The sequence below is a fragment of the Emydura macquarii genome, unplaced genomic scaffold (assembly GCF_026122565.2).
Source record: "Emydura macquarii macquarii isolate MOO-44397 ecotype Brisbane River unplaced genomic scaffold, CSIRO-AGI_Emac_v2 contig_3019, whole genome shotgun sequence".
Classification (NCBI taxonomy): domain Eukaryota; kingdom Metazoa; phylum Chordata; order Testudines; family Chelidae; genus Emydura; species Emydura macquarii.
This window is the reverse complement of record NW_027133156.1, coordinates 4,834,615-4,857,237: the sequence shown is the minus strand read 5'-3', so window position 1 is coordinate 4,857,237 and position 22,623 is coordinate 4,834,615.

Below are 22,623 nucleotides of genomic sequence, written 5' to 3'. Positions count from 1 at the left end.
CAGATCCACGTGGAACCCCACTTGAGACTTCCCTCCAATCCAACATCATTCCGTTAATAGTAACTCTTTGTTTGAAATTGTTTAACCGATTATGTATCCACTTAATGGTAGTTCTGTCAAGCCTCCATTTCTCCAGCCTACTTATCAGAATGCCATGCGGGACTGTGTCAAAAGCTGTGCAGAAGTCCAGGTATATTATGTCCATCATATTCCCCCTCTTCAAACAATGATTTAAAGACTTCAAGGTACAGAGATACAGAGGATCCCCCAGCAAGTGACCCATGCCCCATGCTAGGCGAAGGCGAAAACTTCCTAGAGCCTATGCCAATCTGCCCTAGGGGGAAATTCCTTCCTGAGTCCAAATATGATGATCACTTAAACCCTTAGTATGTGGGCAAGATTCACCAACCAGACATCCAGAAAGAATTCTCTGTAGTAACTCAGATTACTAGCAGTAAATATGCCTACTGGCCTGTGAAGGGATGTTACATGGGGTAGATTCTAAGATCAGTCAATTGCCAAATTAGGCTGTCCCATCGTACCATCCCTTCCATAAACATATCAAGCTCAGTCTGCTGCTCCCCTTGGAAGTCTATTCCAGAACTTCATTCCTCTGATGGTTATAAACCTTGATCTAATTTCAAGTCTAAACTTGTTGATGGCCAGTTTACATCCTTTTGTTTTTGTGTCCCCATTGGTGCTAAACTTAAATAACTACTCTCCATCCCTGATATTTATCTGTTATATTTAAAGAGAGCAATCATATCTCCCCTCAGCCTTCTTTTGGTTAGGCTAAACAAGCCTAGGTCTTTGAGTCTCCTCTCATAAGGCAGGTTTTCCATTCCTTGGATCATCCTGGTAACCCTTCTCTGCACCTGTTCCAGTTTGAATTCATCTTTCTTAAACATGGGAGACCAGAACTGCATACAGTATTCCAGATGAAGTCTGACCAACGCCTTGTATAGCAGTACTAACACCACCCTATCTCTACTGGAAATACCTCACCTGATGCATCCTAGGACTGCATTAGCTTTTTTCAAGGTCACACCACATTGGTAGCTCATAGTCATCTATGATCAACCTATACGCCCAGGTCCTTCTCTTCCTCTGTCACTTCCAACTATATGCATGACCTTGCACTTTCCAGTATTAAATTTCATGCTATTTCTATTACTCCAGTTTACAAGGTCATCCAGATCTTCCTGTATGATATCCCAGTCTTTCTCTGTATTAGCAATACCTCCCAACTTTGTATCATCCGCAAATTTTTTTAGCACACTCCCACATTTTGTGCCAAGGTCAGTAATAAAAAGGTTAAATAAGATCGGTCCCAAGACTGATCTCTGAGGAACTCCACAAGTAACCTCCCTCCATCCTGACAGTTCACCTTTCAGTAAGACTCGTTGTAGTCTCCCCTTTAACGACTTCTGTATCCACCTTCCAATTTTCATATTAATCCCCATCTTTTCCAATTTAATTAATAATTCCCTATGTGAAACCATATCAAATGCCTTACTGAAATCTAGGTAAATTAGATCCACTGCATTCCCTTTGTCTAAAAAATCTGTTATCTTCTCAAAAAAGGAGATCAGGTTGGTCTGAAACAATCTACCTTTTATAAAGCGATGTTGTATGTTGTCCCAATTACTGATAATCGCAATATCCTTAAGTACTTTTTCTTTCAAAAATTTTTCCAACACCTTGCATGCTACTGAGGTCAAACTAACAGATTTTAATTACCCATATTGCTTTTTTCCCTTTCTTAAAAATAGGAACTATGTTAACAATTCTCCAGTCATATGGTACAACACCTGAGTTTACAGATTCATTAAAAATCATTGCTCATGGGCTTGCAATTTCATGTGCTAGTTCCATTAATATCCTGGATGGAGATTATCTGGATCCCCCAATTTAGTCCCATGAAGCTGTTTGAGTTTGTCTTCTACCTTGGACATGGTAATCTCTTCCTCCATATTTCATTCCCATTAACCAACCTACCACTATCCCCAGACTCATCATTAACCTCATTAAAAACTGAGGCAAAGTATTTGTTTAGATATTGGGCCATACCTAGATTATCCTTAATCTCCACCCCATCCTCAGTGCTTAGCAGTCCCACTTCTTCTTTCTTGGTTTTCTTCCTGTGTATATGGCTATAGAACCTTTTACTATTGGTTTTAATTCCCTGTGCAAGGTCCAACTCTACTTGGCTTTTGGCATTTCTCACTTTGTCTTTACATGTACCTCCAAGAGATATCTTTCCTTGCTGATTCCTCCCATCTTCCACTCCTTGTAGGCTTTCTGCTTTCTCTTAATTACCTGTCTGAGATGGTTGCTCACACAGTTTGCTCTACAACCCTTGCCTATGATTTTTTCCCCTTCATTGGGATGCAGGCTTCAGATAGTTCCTGCAACTTTGACTTGAAGTCATTCCAAGCATCCTCCACCTTTAGATCCATGAGTTCTTCAATCCTAACTAATTCCCTCAATTTTTTAAAGTTAGCCCTTTTGAAATCAAAGACCTTAGTCACAGATCTATTTTTGTTTATTCCATTTAGTTTGAACTGAATTAGCTCATGTTCGCTCGAACCAAGATTGCAAGCAAAACTCCTGAGTGCACTGTCCATTTTGTTAGGCTGTATGCTGAGATTAGGTTTTTCTGTGGACACTGAGCAACACCACATAATATTTTCTGTAGACAATAGAATGCTGGATAGACCATGTGTTTACAAAAACAGTTGTGCAACGTTACGGGGCTTTCAGAAACAACGGCCTGGTGATAACAACAGAATTCCAAATATTGTGGGTCAGATCTTTAGCTGGTGTAAACTGAGGTAGCTCCATTGAACTCATTCCATTTTAGGGGAGTCTCTCAGAGACCTAATTCAGATACTTGAGTTGGTGACCTGCTAACCTGCACAATGAGTTCTAACCTTCTCTGTACTACAGTGGTAATACACACTGTTCAAGGTTATACCTACAGTACCAGATCAAGGGAACAATACAAGCAAAAATGTAAAAGCAATATTATGTTTTCCAACCTATACTGCCATTTCAACTCTGTTTGGGGCTATAGGGCTGTGCATTTTCCTTAGCTCCTGCTTTAAGATTTACTCAATTTAGATGCTGCCAACCAGAAATTGGCTGAAGAAGCTAAAACTGATGAAAGGCAAATGAAATTTAAAGAAAACTAATATCCAGTTACTTATAAGAGAAGCCCATGTGGATATGTGTGAGGAAAATGTCCTATGTGGATACACTGGTGAAAAATTTTAAGAGACCCCCAATCTCTAGTAAAAGAACAGGCATGAAGATCTTTGTATCTGCCACAGTTCATTATGATCCCATTGTAAACCCAATGACTGTCTGGGATGGGTGTCTCTCTCTCTCCCTTTCTGACCAGAAATTCTGTCTTGGACCTGAGAAACATTCCTGACAACAGTGTTGTTGAAACCAATACGTTCCAAAGAAAAATTTGATTTTGAAGAATCAGAATTGATGAAAAAATATTTTGTGAAAAACTCCCATCCAGCTGCAATTAGGACTGTTTAGGAGTACAAGCCAAGGGCTAGAAGTTGGAGCAGTAAACCTTCCTTGAATTTCAGACTGGAACACAGACTTACAAATATATATATATATATACATATACAATATATATATACAATATATAGTATATATAATTTATATTCTAGAATTTATATAGTATATATAGTTTATTTATATAGTACAATATATATATATATATATATATATAGTATAATTTATATAGTATAAACAGTCTTCCAAATTTTTCTACTGTTTCAATGTATTTTCTTGGAGCTATGTCCAGCAGTGTACCTGGTGAGCATTCATTCACATCAACAATATCAAGATCTACTGTATTCATAGATTCATATTACCAAAGGCTAGTGTTTTAAAAATATAATTTGCCCATAATAAGTTTTAAATATCCAAGGACATGTTTTGCAGTCTTGAATCAGGTAAACTCCCTGTTCAAGTATATGGATCATTGCTTTCATAAGGACTGCAGGAGTTGGCCATACATTTAATTTCAGGGAGGGCTTTGATTAATAGAAATTTAAATTTCTATTAATACAGGTGTTATAATGTATATAATAAAAGGGCCAATAAAGGGGAGTGGGCAGATAGTTAAACAAAGAAGTGTGTGGCTGTCTAGTTTTGTTGGGACACATTTTGACACATTAGATGACAAATTTGAGGAACTGTCCCAGTTTGAAGTGTCATTAGAGGAGGTCTGGTAACAAATTGATAAATTAAACAGTAATAAGCCACCAGGACCAGATGGTATTCACCCAGGAGTTCTGAAGGAACTCAAATGTGAAATTGCAGAACTGACAACTGTGGTATGTAACCTATAATTTAAATCAGCTTCTGTACTAGATGACTGGAGGATAGCTAATGTGACGCCAATTTTTTAAAAAGGCTCCAGAGATGATCCTGGTAATTACAAGTCAGTAAGCCTAACTTCAGTATCAGGTAAATTGGTTAAAACTATAATAAAGAACAGAATTATCAGACACACAGGTGAACACGATTTGTTGGGGAAGAGTCAACATGATTTTTGTAAAGGGAAATGATGCCTTACCAATATGCCAGAATTCTCTGAAGGGTTCAACAAGCATGTGGACAAGGGTGATCCAGTGGATATAGTGTACTTAGATTTCAGAAAGCCTTTGACAAGGTTCCTCACCAAAGGCTCTAAAGTAAAGTAAGCTGTCATGGGATAAGAGGTAAGTTCCTCTCATGGATAAGTAACTGATTAAAAGTCAGGAAACAAAGGGTAGGAATAAATGGTCAGTTTTAAGAATGTGGGTCTCCACATGCTGTTGTGCTTAGTGATAACAGAGCCTCAAGAGGTTTGTTGCTTGTCACTAGCAAAACATTGCGAGAGAAAGCACAGGCTGAGTGCTATAACCACCAGGCTGTTCTGGAGTAGCTTTTCCTTTTCCACCTCAGAATTTTTGTGCCAGTCAATTCCCCCCCAGCACCCTGCCTTGAGCCCCAAAACTGCATCATCTTGCACTGATCAAAAGCCTGACCAGCATAAGTTTTTTACCTAGCCCATCCTTCCTTCAATGTGGAGAGGATATACAAAAACCTTTGTTAACTGAGCTGAGATTTTCCAAACACTTCAGTTGAAACAGACTGTTTTAGATAAAATATAAAACAGATTTATTAACTATAGAGAGATAGAATTTGAGTGAGTATAAGTGGTAGGCATACAAGATCAAAGAATAGGTACCAAAGAAAATAAAGATGAACACACAATCAATATCTTGAACCTTACAACACTAGGCCATAATTAGATCAAGCAGTTTTCTCACCCCACTGGATGTTACAGCTTTTGAATTTACAGCATATTTCTCTAACAACTATATAGAAAAATTACACAACTTGATACACACTAACGATATACATATTTTGACAGTGGGTTTCAGCAGATCATGACCCTTTATATGTTATCGTACATGGCATGTTTTGTATGAAATATACCATAACCATATGTGAGTGATGAATATGGGGGTTACTGGATGTTGCTTTGAGGTACAATGTGTCACAATAACACAACTACCAATAATTTTTAATATATATATTTTTCTTAAAGTTGTACTTTTGTAAATTTGTAATCATATACACACTCATTTCTTGGTTTATACAGGCCATACTACAGAGTGAAGAATCTCTCTCTCTCTCTCTCTCTCTCTCTATCTATGTACTTCTACCTTATATACAATGCCTAACCTCCTCTTTCTGGGTTTCATCCCAATTTCTTTGAAGTCTTTTCATAAACTTCAATGGGTTTTGGATCAGGTTTTATATCTGTATTCCAGATACAAACAGACTATTTATCTAGAAGGGTTTTTTTTTACCCCTTGAAGTTTGACTATTTCTATGAAATCTCTGTTCAGATTATCTGCTAGTAAAAATAGTAAACTTCACCAAGATTTCAACAGCAGTATGCTTCATAATGCAGTTACATTATTTTCTCACATATGTAGAAAAAGTTTAACACCACCTAAATCTGATTATGCCAGTTTCTCTGTGGGTTATGGTTATGGCTGGATATATCTCCCAAGTTGTGGGGCTTAATATTTCAAACATTTCTACTCACTTGGCTGGAACTTCACATTTAAACTTGCATTTAAATTGTCAGCTTGGATGTCTTGTTTTAACCTATCAAAAATAGGACTATGATGAATATTTCACCCCTAGTAATATAGAAGGAAAAACACAATTTGTAGTTTGCCCTGTGACAGATGCTTTTCCTCCCACCTGTCCAAAGCTGTAGACAGAAACAAGACATAAAAATACAATTTTATTGGCAATTTTTTGAGTGAATTGAACTCAATCCATTATGGTGTGGAGGGGGAAAAACCCAACAAACCTCTGAAACTGCTGAGATATTAATAGTAAATTGGAGAATCAGCTGGTAATTATGAGTGGTTATTTTTCAGAACATTTTTAGCCACTTTATAGAGCATTACATTGTGATGTTGTTAAATCATAGCAGTGGTAAAATGACACCAGGATCCAATACAGTACACTTAAGTAGGAAGCACAGAAACAGGATGGCCAGTCTACTGGCACCTCTTCCATGGAACTGATTTAGCCTAATAAGAGTGAATGGTAATGACTGCTACTTATTTCAGGACAGATTAGCATAATTTCTGTTTAATGGGGACATCTTTAGGGGTGCCAAGTACTTAAGTGGCACTCAAACAGGTGTGAATTTCTGAATTCTAGTCTTTTAATACAGAAACTGCAAAATAAATATTAACCCTTAGGACACTGGATAATCATTAAAGGCCAGATAACTATACCTTATTCAGATTGAGATATTAATTAATTATTATAATTATACCTATTACTGTAGAACCTAGGAGCTCTAGTGATGGACCATGACCCCATTGTGCTGTATTTTACTCAGTAAGGAGCCCACCGACTTTAACATATCCACTCACAGATTATGTAGGCTCTTAGGGTTTTAACTCCTCAGGAATGGTCAGTTCCTAAGGGTTTAAGGAGGTCTGCAGTGGCTATTATTGCAGGAAGGGGGCAAGGGCGCCGGAATCTTTGTAAAAGTGGGAAGGAACCACCAGCACTAGAATTGGGCAGGCCATGCCCCACCACCTTTTAACATGGGTGTAGTTTGTGGGGCAGGAGTGGCATTGCTTCCCCAAACTGTAAGGGTCAGGCAGGGACAGAGTGGCTCCAATGGGCCGCGCTTCACAGCAGGGAAGCTGATAACGGTTGTGACCCGTCCGTGTCTAGAGTAGCCACCTGAAAATGCCAAGGTCAGGGCGGGCTGTAAAAGGAGAGGAAGTTCTCCCAGCATTGGTGGGTGGTACTGAAGCCAGACTTCCCAACCAGCCACAAACAATGACTCTGATTCCCTACACTGGTTATTAAGAAGACAAAATAAAATATACACAACCCCCTTTATGGATTACAGTCTCCAACTCCCAATCAGCCTCTAGGTCCAGTAAAGAGGTCAGTTATTTAAAACTCTATGCTCTTTACCAAAAAGGTTTCTCCTGACCCCAAAGGGTCAGCCACAGTACCAGATCAATATAAGTTTAGATCTTACCTAAAATACTATGATGCCAGCCAATCCAGTAGATAAAACTAAAGGTTTATTATAAAAGGAAAGAAAGAAACTATAAGATAAATGTTAAAGGATTAAAGCGATCAGATACATATAAATGATTTGAAAGTCCATATATATCAGGTTTCTAGTAGAATTGTGGAGTTTGAGGGCTTGTATAGTCCCTCTGGTATACATCCAGTACCTGGATGGATCTCAGTACTTTGTTTCACAGCTTCAGTTCTGTTCAGCTGTAGATGAGTTGATCCAGACGTAGGTGAAGACTGAAGACAGAAGACATACTAAAAGACAAAATGGATCTCGGACAGTTGCCTTTTATGTCCTTTGGTCTTTGCCATGCTGCTTATAGAATTTTACAGGAACAAGATGGAGTCCAGAGTCACATGAGTAAGTCCTGGTGACTCATCAGGTATATTCCTGTCTTCTCCCCCTGGGCCCATTGTACCTGTGAATTTCCTTAATGGGCCATTAAGCAGGCTAGTGCTGCAGCCATCCTATCTGGGGTGTCGCTCAGACACAGCACAATTTGAAATACAGATATATCAACCATATCCATATCTTCCATTACACATATAACACATGAACATAATCATTATCATCTTACTTAGCATATTATAGCCTTTCTAACAGTACCTGATACGGCATATCTCATATCAATTATTATGATTTTGACATACTGATGTTAAATAACAACAGTGATCAGCTCCTTCACCATGAAGCACAGCTCCTGCTAGAGCTGCTCTGCCCCTGCTCAAGGCTTGCACTTTGGGGGGGCAACTGCAGCTTTTTTGACTGCTGCTACAGATTGAGTAGATGTCTACAGAGAACTATCCACAATGACTCCAAGATCTCCTTCTTGAGTGATAACAGCTAATTTAGACCCCATCAGTTTTATGTACAGTTAGGATTATGTTTTCCAATGTGCATTACTTTGCATTTATCAACATTGAATTCCATCTGCCGTTTTGTTGCCTAGTCACCCAGTTTTGTAAGATCCCTTTGTAACTCTCTTCAGAATTTCAAATGTAAAGGCTAAAAAAACCTAGAAGGCAAATAAAAAGTACCAAGAATTAAATGTTTTAAAAAATCTTATGATTTTTAAGACAATCTCATGAGTTTTGGAGGCATGACTCATTATCTTTGATTTATTGAATATTCACAAGTATGTATGGCCATGCAAACCTGAAATGGCAGTCCCCTCATGCCCTAGGAAAATTTGAATTTTCATTTCCTCTGCAGCCAGCATGGAGAGAGCTTTATAGCTGAACTCGTCATGGCTACTGCAAGGTCCAAATGCGCTCCAGCATGGAGTTGACCTGAGGTCTTAGATCTCATTGGTCTGTGGGGCGAGGAGTCTATTCTGGATGAGCTCCGAGCCAGCAAAAGAAATTTGGACATTTACAGGAAGATATCACAGGGCATACTGGAGAAGGGACACAAGAGGGATGCTCAGCAGTGCCGTGTGAAGACCAAGGAGCTACGGCAGTCATATCAAAAAGCCAGAGAAGCTAACAGCCATTCTGGCTCCGCGCCCAAAACATGCCGCTTCTATGAAGAGCTACATGCAATTCTCGGCGGCAACCCCACCACGGTGCCGCCACGCAGAATCGATATCTCCAATGCATCCCAGTCCAGGGAGAATGATGAGGACTCCAAGGAGAAGGAAGAAAGCAGGGTGCAGGAGAGCGGGGTGTCTGTTCTCTCAGACAGTCAGGACCTATTCCTGACCCCAGAGCAGTCCAGCAACACACAGGAAACAATAATGATCTCGGGGAGGGCACATCTGGTGAGTTTTCTTTCTTCTTAGCAGTTATGTCCTTTTAAATGGGGGGGAAGGGAATTTCAGGGGTTTAGCAAAATTTATGGGGGGGTTACTCCCAGAACAGATTATTTATGTGCAGAGGTATGCTCTGAGAATCATCCGTTGATATCTCAAGGAAACTTTTATGTAGGTAATCTGTTGTCCTTTGCACAAGGTTTCGGGGGAAGGCAGCCTTGTTTCTTCCTCCACGGTAGGATACTTTGCTGCACCACACTGCAATCAAGTGAGCTGGAATCATGATGGAACACAGCATAGCAGCATAAGGGCCAGGCCGGTACCACGCTGCATGCAGCAAATCTTCACTTTCCTCATGTGTTACCCTCAGGAGACTGATATTGCTCATGGCCACCTAGGGAAGACAGCGCAAGTTTAAAGTACCCTAGCTATACAGCCCATACCCTGTACCTCTCAAGTCCCCTTTTTATTGGCCTACTGAGTCACTTAAATAATTTTGCCATGGTATCTGATGAGACTATTAACCCCCCGCCCTTTGCTGTCCTCAGCTACACCGTGCTCACCTCATCCCAAAACGGTCATCTTACTCAAACCGTGGCACCCTGTCAGCCCTCTCATACAGGACATTTGAAATGAGCTTTTTAGAGATAATTAATCTTCTCTATAGCAGAGTAAAATGTCCCTGGCTTACCATCTCTGTAACAGCAGAGCGAACCAACCCTTCTGAGATGCTCGGAATGGAACGCGGGTTTGGCTTAGCCTTCTGCACACTAAGGGGAGTATTTTTTACATTATTGCAGTTGCTTCATTTTTCTGGGTCTGCTAACAATGGCAACGTTGTGCATTTGTTTTCGTTCTGTAGACACCTCGGCCTTGCCCCCCCGCCACCAGAAGTGCTGCGGAAAGACTATCACAGATCAGAAAGAGGAAAAAAATTGTGGGACGACATGTTTGGCGAGCTAATGAACGCCTCTGCAACCGCTGAGACAGAGCTCCGAGCATGGCAGTTGACCTTATCCCAAAACATGAACATGGACAGGGAGAATCGAAGAGCGGTACAGGAGCATGATCGCAGTACCCAGCAGGAAATGCTGCGAATCATGCGTGAGCAGGTAGACATGCTCAGGCAGTTTGTGGAGCTTCAGGAGGAGCGGCGGCTGGACAGAATCCCACTGCAGCCCCTCCAAAATGCTCCTCTTCCTATGGCTTTGCTGCCCTTCCTCACCCCCAAGCAGCAAACTCAGAGGAGAACGGCCAGACTGCAGTACATGGTGCACTCCACCCCGGTGGAGGCAAGCAGAAAGCAGTGGCGGCACAAAACATACAAAAAACATTACTGCATCTCACTGCAGAACCCGGTTACCAATACTTCCCTAAGGCAAAGCGCTCTGCATTTGGCTCTGAGTGTATTGCTGCCATCTGGCTGCTCAAAATTGGCAGCCAGTATTTCTGCCTCCACAGCCCCATCCTGGGGGAACATTTCCCCCTTTGCTTCACACACATTATGGAGAACACAGCACAGATATAACTGATGGGATATTCTTTTCACTCATGTCCAGCCTAGTAAGGAGATTTCTCCATCTGGCCTTTAAACGCCCAAACGCACATTCCACCACCATTCTGCAAGTGCCTAGCCTGTTATTAAAATGCTCCTTGTCACTGTCAAGGTGCCCAGTGTATGGCTTCATTAGCCAAGGAAGCAAGGGATAAGCAGGATCCCCCAGGATCACTATTTGCATTTCCACACCCCCAATGTGAATTTTTTGGTCTGGGAAGAAAGTGCTGCCTGCATGTTAGAGAACAGCCCCAAGTTCCTAAATATGCACGTGTCATGCAACTTTCCAGACCACCCCACATAGATGTTGGTGAAACGACCCCTGTGATCCATGAGGGCCTGCAGCACCATGAAAATGTACCCCTTGTGGTTTATGTACTCTGTTGCTAGGTGGGCAGGTGCTTAGATAGGGATGTGTGCCATCAATGGCCCCCTCACAGTTTGGGAACCCCATTGCAGCAAACTCGTCCACTATGTCCTACACATTTCCCAAAGTCACTACCCTTAGTAGCAGAAGTCTATTGATGGCCCTGCACACTTGAATCACGACAACTCCCACTGTAGATTTACCAACTCCAAACTGATTCCCAACTGAGCGGTAACAGTCGGGGGTTGCCAGCTTCCACAGAGTGATGGCCAGTCACTTCTCCACTATCAGAGCTTGTCTCAAGCGAGTGTTCACGCACTTCAGGGAGGGGTACAGCTCCTCGCAAAGTTCGAGGAAAGTGGCCTTTTGCGTACAAAAGTTCTGCAGCCACTGGTCATCATCCCACAGCTGCATAACAATGCGGTCCCACCAGTCCGTGCTTGTTTTGCCAGATGAGAATTGGCACTCCACAGACTGCAGATGATGTGTTATGGCCTGCAGCAATTGGGAATCGATGTCTTGTAGTAGGGCAGCCTCGGTGACATCGCTGTTGCCTGTGCTTTGGGTTCTCACTCTCCTTTGAAAATACTCGATGATAAGCCGCGATGCATTTGTGATGCTCATAATAATAGTGCAGAGTTGAGCTGGCTCCATGTCTCCGCAGCAATGGCGAGCGCTTGGCATAAACAAACGGCACGAAAACTGGTTTCCTGTTTGTTTGGGGCAAGAAGGGAGGGGGAAGGAGCGTTACATCATGGGACGATGAAATTCATCCCAACAGCCCACGTGGTTAGTTGCACTGTGGGATAGCAACCCACAGTGCACTGCTTCGTATGTTGATGCAAGCGTGGTGAGTGTGGAAGCATGAGCCCAGCGCAAGGAGAGTGGTGTGGACACACTCCAGCGACTTCTAAAAATTGTTGGGTGAAAGTCGTTTTTAAATAAGTCGACTTCACACTGCTGTGTAGACATAGCCTTAGTGACGTTGCAGCCTAGTTAAACCACATTCCTGGTGTTTTATCTTTCTTCCTGTGGTGGCCAGGAAAATTCAATACAGTTTCTTTTTTCTGGTTTAAAAAAAAAAGAAAAAATATACCACTGAAATGCATGCACACAAAAATGCCTCTTAACTCTTCTGTTTAAAATAAATAATTGTTTTGGCAGATAAATGTAGTTATTTTAACCCATTCAATATTTATCCCTCTGTTATTAATATATGCTTGCATCAATTGAACTTTTGATGTGTTAAACTGATACAATGAATAATCTAGTTTAATTATTAAATTTGATTCAATATTTAATTTGGTTTCATAAAAGCAATCTTGCATACATGTATGCATTTAATTGATATATATATATACATAAATTAGTATGGTATAATTTTGAATAGATTAAATATTTAATATAGAGTACTTCTTTAAATTATTCAGTATTCAGACTAGATAACATAGTTCTACTCCCTCAAAGTAGTGGGACTACAAATGTCATATTATAATAATAATGTATTTCCCCTCAAATATATAAAACAATATCATTGGTTCATTTCCAGTCAAACCAAACACTCTTTGCTTAATAGAACTGACCACGAGATGGTGTATCAACAAAGTAGTGAAAGTCATCCTGGTATTAATAGATAGCACACACAAATTGGCAATTAGAATATGCAGAATATTACAGTGCTCAAAATGAATTAAAACAACACTGCAGCTTTTGTCTGTCTTGTATGAGCAGCTAAATGTGCAAAAGATTTGTAGTTACTGGCAATTCAGTGTTATGAAGGAGATGCTAAATAAAATAATATTCCGACTCACAATTTAAGTCTTTAACCCAAGGACACAATTCAAACTGAGCTTGCATCGTGATAAAATCTTCAGGAAAACAGGTAATATTTTAGGTCCCAGTTCATCAAAGTACCTAAGCACATATTTAACTGTGAGATGTGAATAGTCCCAGTTGAAGTAAATGAGACTTAAATGTAAGCATGCACTTAAATTCTTGGCAGAGCTGGGATGGGATTACTCACATGTTTAAGGCTGTTTTTTGCTGATTCTGGGTCTGTCTCTATTTCCCAGAGCTCGCATCCCCTTTTAATCATATCTCACTCTCTCTTTTCTCAGACAAGATTCCCATATGTCCAGGGGAGTTTTGCTGTTACCCAGAATTCCTTAACCCAGTAACTTTTAGTCTCTGTACGTTGGTATCAGGACATAAACCAAGGCAAATCAGTACCTGCTATGTGGCTGGTACAGACAAATCAAAACCAAATCAAAGTGCTTTTAACTTTAAAGCTTTACTTCAGGTCCCCAGCAACTCCCACTGGAATGCTTTTCCCACAGTCTACACTTTTTGGTCTGAAGCACATACAAATACAATAGGTAATTATCTATTATTAATTAAGTATTAATATTAAGTTAGCAAAACATAATATTACCCCCCACAAGTCTGAGGCAGTCTTTGCGAGATTCAGGGCTGGTCTATGCTTACCCAGCGATTTGGCAGCAGTTGACAGGAGTTACGCAAGTTACGCAGAGTAGCTTGCGTAACTCCCATTGACTATTGTGCTTCCCTTCTGCATGCCGTCTTCACTGCACCGCGCCGATGGGAAGCGCATTCCCATTGATGGAGCGCTACGCCACTTGAGGAGGTGGTTGTACCACATTGACTTCTGGCATCTTCTGGATCAATTGAGCGGGTCATCACTGACCACTCCATCGATCCAGAAAGGTCAATCTGACGGCAGTGACTTTGCCGCTGTCAGTGTAGATGTACCCCTTGTCACAGATATCCGGGTGGCCAATCCTTCTGTCTGTGCCTGTAGAACCTTCCAAATGTGTCCACCAAGTGATCCGCTGACTCAGACTCGCTACCTACCCAAAAGTTAGGGAGATATGTCAATCAAGAAAATGTTACATGGCTGACCAAACAAATTAATCACTAGGCAGAAGCAGGAGTTACAGGACATGCCATCCAAAAAATAAATAAATAAAATAAAAATTGGTAAGCAAGGAGTTTTGAGCTGTTAGTCTGGTAGCGGGATTTCCCCACAGCTGCAGTTCTAAAATACATCCAGACTTCCTCTTTTTCACAGACATCTGCCCCAGCATATTCAGAGACAGAGAATGCATCGAGCCAGGTTCATGTGTTCACTGTCTAATACCACATCTCACGGTGTTCCTTGTTATGCTAAGTGCCTGCAAATGGCTAAAAGCAGCAAACGGAATAAATGACAGTCCATCCTAATAAGTGACAGTGGCTTGGACACCTAGCTGGTTGCTAAAATGCCCCTGTACATTGCCTGAGTGAGGCCTGCTGAATAGGGTTAAAGGGCAAGTGTAGTTATGGGGAAGAGCAGTAGCAATCTTCCTTCTCTCAGTAACCTCATTAGCTGAATCTTTGGTCTGTAGTAGGTTTCCTGAAGTTTCTTATTTAGGTTCTTCACAGTGAAAAATAAAGCTACACAATCTGAAGCCATGACGAGAATTTTCAGTGCTTTAATTAGGAGTAAGTCAAGTGCCTTTCTTAAAGTCAGTAGACAACAAAGTCCTGTGCCACAAGGAAGGCGGAGTGCTCCAAATCAAATGTACCTCACTTGATATAAAGGTGTAAAAAGCCATTTGTAGTGTGGAAGGGAAAAATAGATTCCTTCTCCAGTTAAAAGGTGTGGGAATTGAATATAAGTTTTTCTTTTCCCCAAAGGCACTTTCTAGAGTATTAAAGCATGATATCAGTGAAGTTACCCTGTATAAAACTGGAGTGAACACAGTGGTGGATCAGGCCTTTTGTCTTTTAGCTTGTAAGCTAATCAATAGGCCTTGACATGCACAGTATACAGTCAGCGTTTAGTGAATATTAACACTAAGAAAAAAAATAGTGATAAGAGTTTGCCTGGCTCGTATACAAATACAACAAAAACAGTGTGATTCCATGTGGCATAACGGTTGACCTGTCTGGATCTCTTTGCAAGAATGAGGCCTTAGATACCAAAAATCAAGACAACAAATTGATAAATAAAAAACTAGCAACCCTTGTGTCGGTTTTGACCTTGTTGTGTTGTGATGCGAATGAATTACTTTATACTTAATAGGAATCATGTATTTGTTTAATATGGAGGCAGCATAAGATTAATGATGTCCTTAGTTGTTCATATTTCTTGCTTTTTAAGTATTTAATTTGTAAATGATATGATAGGAAGTTACATTAAGGTCATTTAGAATCCTTGATTGTGTTTTTAAATTATTTTGTTTTGTTTTTGTTTTGGAGTATTGAAAGGAGGCGAAAGTATTATTTTATTACAAAATGGCAGGGGTTTCTGCTCTGAAAAATGAGTACAGAATTTGGGGCTTTCAAAAATTGGTTGCTACATAGGGATGGTAAAATGGATTTGTTCTTGTAATTTTATTCTTTAAAGGGAAAAAGAAATGTTTATGTTTATAATGACTCACAAAAATAATGACGTGATGATAGCCAAGTTTTGGAAGCAGAACTCAATCAATTCTAGAAAACAAAGTATTTTGTCCAGAAAGATGAATCAATTGAAAACTAATTTTTTAGGTTCCTATTGTCAGTGAAGTGGTATTTTTAATAAAAGTGACCAAAACCAAATACCACTCTTGTTATGTAAACCAATAGTTTTGTATATAGACATCACTTTTTCAATTGTTAACAATGGCAAAGTGGGGCTTTAAAAGACCACAGTCACTAAGATGGCAGATAGTAAGAACATATGAAATAGAAGTTATAAAAAGAACATAGCTTTAATATTACAGATTGTATGCAATGGCTGTTACTTTAAAAAAAAACTACAACAAACCAAAATGCAATACACAATGCAAATATTTGCCCTAGAAATCTGGTTCTATCTGCTCCACACATGAGAGGCATTGGGAAATCTAATATCTGAAAAGTTTTAGAAAAGTTTAGTTTCCTCCCCTTGTTTGAACCTTAATTTGGATCAATGGGGATATTGAAAGAATGGAGAAAATTTCATTAGTGAGAGAAAGAATCAATGCGATATTGATGAAAAGTTGGCTGTAAAGCAACTGCCAGTAAGGGCTAAGAAAACATGAAAGGTTATGGACCTCTCACCACATTGAGATGACAAGGAGAAATGATGTTTACAGTGGCGTGTCCAATCAAATGGCATGTGTTCCCCACAACCATAATATCTACTATAACAATGGTTTTCTCTCTTGTTTTATTCAGTAGATCCCTTAGTAAGATAAAGATCCCCTTATGATCTCACTCCCTTTCCAGCATCCCAAACCCCACACAGCTTGGTATTCATAATATTTCACTCAGCAGCCTACCTTAAAGGGCTCTAGGAAACTCCGATGGCCCATGAACCACAGTTAGAAAGCCACTGCACTGCCCATACATTTTCAAATGCTTCTCAACAACCTTAGAGAAAAAGAAATGGATCTGGGAAAGGGAGGAGGAAAGCACAATACATTGTGTAATATGCAGGCTATATTAATTTCATTTTGTGAATCATTTGCAATTTCATGCTTTCACTGAATTTTAGGTTGTCAAATCACAAATCTGCAGCTAAAGCCCAGCAGTTATGGGTTTCAGGCACGATAATCTAAAACAGCTGAAAAATGGCCTGGGCTAAGATGGTGCTTCTGAAGCTTCATACATCAGATTTATACAGTTACACTGATTAGAAACTTAAGTTCCTTCAGTCACTGCCACTCAGTGTGCACTTCCCCCACCCCCCGTAAGGTTTCATCACTGTGCTTAAAAAGCATGTCATTTAAAGACTGAAATAGATTTAACATTTCTTATCTGTAAACTTTACCTTTTTCATCTTGAGCATCACAGACTAAAACTGAAAGTATAATAAAAAAAGACTTGAGAGCAAATCTATCCCTGGTTTCTTTTGAATTTCTCCTTAAACAGCTGTGTAGAACTTTACATGCTCTGTATTCCTGACAGTTTCATAAAAAGAAGTAGTTTCAGGTGATAGAATATTTCCTTGTTTTGGGTTGTAACTCATTACAATGAGTCAGATTGCAGCGGCAACATGTTGAAGCCGTCATTAATGAAAACATGATTTAGCAATAAAATTAACTTCACAAATCTTCTTTACATAAAGTCTGAAGTAGGTTAGCATAGCAGCAATGATAATATTCAGTTAGTTTAACTTTTTTTTGCTAATAGATTAATTCAATTTATGACAAAAGAAGCATTTACTTGTCCAGCTTTGTTAGCCTTAAATCTATATAAACATGAAATACAGTCTCTTTGACAAATGAGGTTACTAGAAACTAAATGGAAAAAATCTTATTTGCTACCTCAGTGGTGACATGAAGAATTGCAGCCTTTAGCTGTGGGCTACTAAGCTCTTAATAACGAGATAAAGGTACTCCATCTTCACCTACAGCCACAATTACAAGTAACAAAAGTAGCTGCCAAGGCTTCTACAAAAAATATTCATGATGGTGTGAAAAATATTGATTTTAAAAACCAAGAAATGGAATATCTTCTAAAGTGTTCAATTTAATCTAGCTCTTATAGTTCAAAAAGAAACTGAGGCAACTGTAAAGTGTTTCACCTAAGTCCCAGCTTTAAAATAAATAAATAAATGATCCCCACAGAAGCAGCAAAAACAAAAAATCCCAAACTCTCCATGAAGCAATGCAGCATCTTGATCAGGTTAAATGCAAGCATTGCATCAGGAGTCTGATGCACAGAGTGTGCAGCCACTCATTCCTCCTCTTTCTTTTTCCTTCAATTTTAAATTGAGAGAAATAGCAATGAATGTGTGAACCCCTGTTTTTTGCCTTTTTGCTCTGAGCTGTTCTACATGTCACATGCAGCACTTCACACTGCTTCTGATCCATTATAGTCATAGTATGTTGGATTTGCAGTCTGCTTCAGAGACATTATAAATGTCAAATAATGGCAAAGCACACTGCTCCTGAGTCTCTATGCTTATAAAGTGATAGTGGCTCTTCTTTCTGTCCCTCCTGCATTGGCATGGTGCTGTAATGTTCGATTTGTAAGCACTTGAAGACAGTATTGAAATCTAAACAAAACACTACTTTCAAATTAAAAATCATGGAAACATTCCTATTAAATATTTAAAGTTAAGTAAAATAAAAACATATATCTATTGAGGGCTATATCTGTAGATGGTTTTTCATGACACTAAATCTCCTACATGCATAAAACTCATTATGGGACAGAGGTTCTTATGAAAATTTTACCCAATTTTATCCTTTAACTGCAGTGCTAGTATTTTCTTCTTGTAATAAATCTTGATTGCTACCTTATTAATTGTTGACTGTGGAAGGAAGAACATTGAATAGGGAGCAAGGAAGACATAAGGGGAAGAAAAAAAAAACCTAAATGACATTTGCTACTATACAGCAAGAAAAAAATTTGCTTATCTCTGCATTTGAATCTCACTGTGTTTATTTCAGTATGGCTTAACTAGTTGCACTCTCTCCTTTAGGCTAGAGGCTAATGACTTCCCCAAGACTTGCACTCATATTCATTACTGACAGTGTAGTGCAGTATTAAATCGGTGTTGAACTGTTAGAAACTAAGTACGTGCTCTTTTTTAAGAAAAGTAAAATGTTCTGGAAGATAAATGTCTACTGTGTCAGCTGTGGAGTTATGTTCACATAGAGTAGTCTGAAAATACTTCTGAGATCACATTAAATAAAGCTGTGACTGCAAGAGAAGATATGCTGTGCATGATCTTTAGACGTTCCCTAGTATTACTCTTTGGAAAACGTGACATACTGGAAGACTGTTTTAATGGAAACCAATATTTTATTTTTAAAACCCAGCATAATTCATGCTGATAGAGGCAGTCACATCATTTGTCAACCAATATCAGCTCCATGCATCTAAACAAAAACATACAAGTGCCAAAGATTAACATTTAAATACATTTATGTTAAACCAACATTTTTAGGGGAATCGGTTAACTGTAGAGAATTCATTATGGAAATGGAGTAGGTTTTCAGTGAGACACCTGCTCAAGTGGGGTTTAATTCAGGTCAACAAGGAGCCCACACAAGGCTTAGAAGGCAGAAAATCCTGGGCATTAAGCAGTGCATTGGCCCATGCAGGCCCTCTGCACAGGGGTGAATTTCACCCTGAGTGAATATTCCGATATAATGTCATGTGCAATGGAATGACTTCCGTATTTATTCCATTGTTGCCCTGATGTATGTCATGGCAAAACTATGGTAGGTGCTTTACAGATACTGAAAAGGCAGTGGAACAGATCCGCAGTTGGTGTAAACCGGTGTAACAGCACCAGTTACACTGATTTACATCAGGTGAAGATTTGAATCAAGGTCTATGCTGTGCAGACTGTTATATATAATGCAGTTCCAGGGAGATCCATCCTTGAAAGGAGCAATCTTGATTGTATACTCCTTACTCAAGGTCCAGTTCTGCAACCCTTACTCTCACTGAACGCTACTGTATTCGCCTGTGTGAATAGTCCTATTGAACTCAAGAGGATGTCTCACCTGAATAAGTACTAGTGAATGTGAAGAAAGGTTGCAGAATTAGCTTCTCAGATAATAATGCTATTTAGTCAGGGACAAATCCTACTCTTGTTGAAGTTACTGGGCATTTACACTGTTGCTAATTCACAATTTTATCACAAGTCTCGCAATATGTGGTGCTTGTGTTTAAACCACCAACTTCTAGACTCAAGTGATTACTTAAGAATCCCAGCCTTCATTTAAAAGCAAAAATATTCTAGCCTTAATTGCTGTTAAGCTTGAAAGTGTAACCCTTAAATATTCAAATCCCAGAGGGCAAACAAAAAGTATCCCAAATATACTATTTTAACATCTCATGATTTTTAAGGTGATCTCATGATTTTGGGCCTGATTCTTAATTTTTCAGCATCTGCGATCATAGCATCATAGAATATTAGGATTGTAATGGACCCCAGGAGGTCATCTAATCTAACCCCCTGCTCAAAGCAGGACCAACCCCAACTAAATCATCCCAGCCGGGACTTTGTCAAGCCAGGCCTTAAAAACCTCTAAGGATGGAGACTCCACCACCTCCCTAGGTAATCCATTCCAGTGCTTCACCACCCTCTTAGTAAAAACCTTTTCCTAATATCCAACCTAGACCTCCCCCACTGCAACTTGAGACCATTGGCATTACTGTCTACAGTTAACTTTAATGACAGCAGAACTATGCCATTGAGATGAAATAAGGCATATGGAAGAGCATGGCACCAGTATGAGGCACAGTATACTCAGAAACTGTCACTTGTGTGGTTCCACTGTACTGTTTGACCTGTACATTTTGGCAATTATTTTAACAAGATTAGGGGATTTCACCCACACATTTTACTTAGGAGTCCTTTCTGCCCTACCAACAACATGTAGCAAAATAAGAATGCCAACCTGATGAATATTCATGTCTGATGAATAGTTTTAACATTTTCACAGCTGGACCCTTACTGAGCAATCACAGCAACAGTGAGAGAATAATATATGTGAAATGCAAGCTACTTACAGCCTATATTTTTTAAATGTAATTCGAAAACGAATGCTGATAGCTGTGGACCAAATGCTTCAGTCCTTATTACATGGAGTACTGCATGAGCAAGCACTAAGTAGGTACTAGGAGATCTGGCCCGCTGTGACTCTGCTTATTTAAAGCAGCACATTTTTTGTCAATAACATCAGGTTTCAGCTCTAACCAATATCACCATACAGTACTAAATAAGATATTTTTCATTCATATCTATCTCAATGCACATATTCAGGTAAAATCATAACTCAACCACTAAGCTAATTTGTTTTAATATATAGATAAAGCAAACATTTTACTTGAATTAAAGTGCTCAATTTGCAGTACAGTATTTCTCTTACATGACAGAACAACTACTTTAGTTCTGTATTCATCAGAAACAAATGAGCATTTCTGTGTTTTATATATATATAAATTGAACTGATTTGTAGAAAATTATCAAACAAATGACTGTACTAGAGGAGTAGGTAGCACTAGTTTTGTCACATACCCAACAGAAAACACTTCAACTTCAATTATTTATACTAATTTCAAAAATTACAACCCAATACACAGTGTTGTTGTCGGTCCCAGATATTAGAACTTTTGCCCATTTTAAATACAATGTAGATTGCTCAATTAACTATTTTACTAAGCTAAGAATTTCTCAACAATGTGTCTCTAGAGGGCCTTTGGCCCCTTAACAAGATAAACAAGAAAAACATCCTAATGTATGGTAACTCCAGAGAGGAAACTTAGAAATATTTATCCATTTTTAACATGCCCCATTCCCTCTCTCAAAACCATGACAAAATAAAAAATATCAAAATGGTAAATTGGACAAAACTAAAGTAAAACTGAAATCAAATCAAGTTTTCTCTCCTGTCTTGAATCACGAAAGTAATAAACAAAAATTTGATTTCAAACCCATGTAGCACTTATGAATCAGGCCAAAAGTTCATATGAGAAAAACCTCGGTAAGCAGAGATGCAAAAGAACAATACAGGTTCAAATGATGCTTGAGTATTCCAATAGCTCTACCTAATTAACTCAAATGATGGCCAGTTTTTGAGCTTTCTTACAATGAAATAGTAAAAGAAGAAGGACTTTTCTTCTGCCAAATTATTTTCTATTAAAAGGCAGATTTGCAGTTTGTCACTGCTTTATAGATTGCTCAGAATGGGGGTATTCATATGAATTTTTTCTATTTATTTTATCTACAGATTTTTTATTTTATAGGAGGAAAAAACCCAAAACAAATAAAAAAAACCTCTCCAACTTCAGAGTGCCATTGAGGGAAATTAGAAGTGATGAAATATCTTTTATCTGAAACTAGGATGCTGCTAAATTTCTTTTTCTGTACAGATTCCCCTTTCCATCCTTAATGTTATCTTTCTCCTAATGCTACATTTATTCTGGTCCATGCACTTAGCTGTTCATTTCAGAACTTGCATTTGATGTCTGTGAGAAAACACAGGATAGTAGCAAGATGCAGACGTGAATAACTAATATCTCTTTGTGATCCAATTCCTTAGGTTGCACTTTCCTCTCTGTTTCCAATATGTTTTGAATTGGCTGATGAACTGGTGTGGTGAGTTGATGCAAGCTGAAGGCTTTTTGAGAGTAAATCAAACAAAACAAATTTACTTCTAAAGAAAGAGCTGGTTTCCTAAGTATAACTGAGGCCTGCTCCACAGGCAGCATAACAAATAATCTGTTTTTTCTTTTCTTTTTTCTTTTTTTTTTATCATCTCTACATTTTAGCCAGAAGGGTTTAACTCAAGAATAAGCTTTCAAGT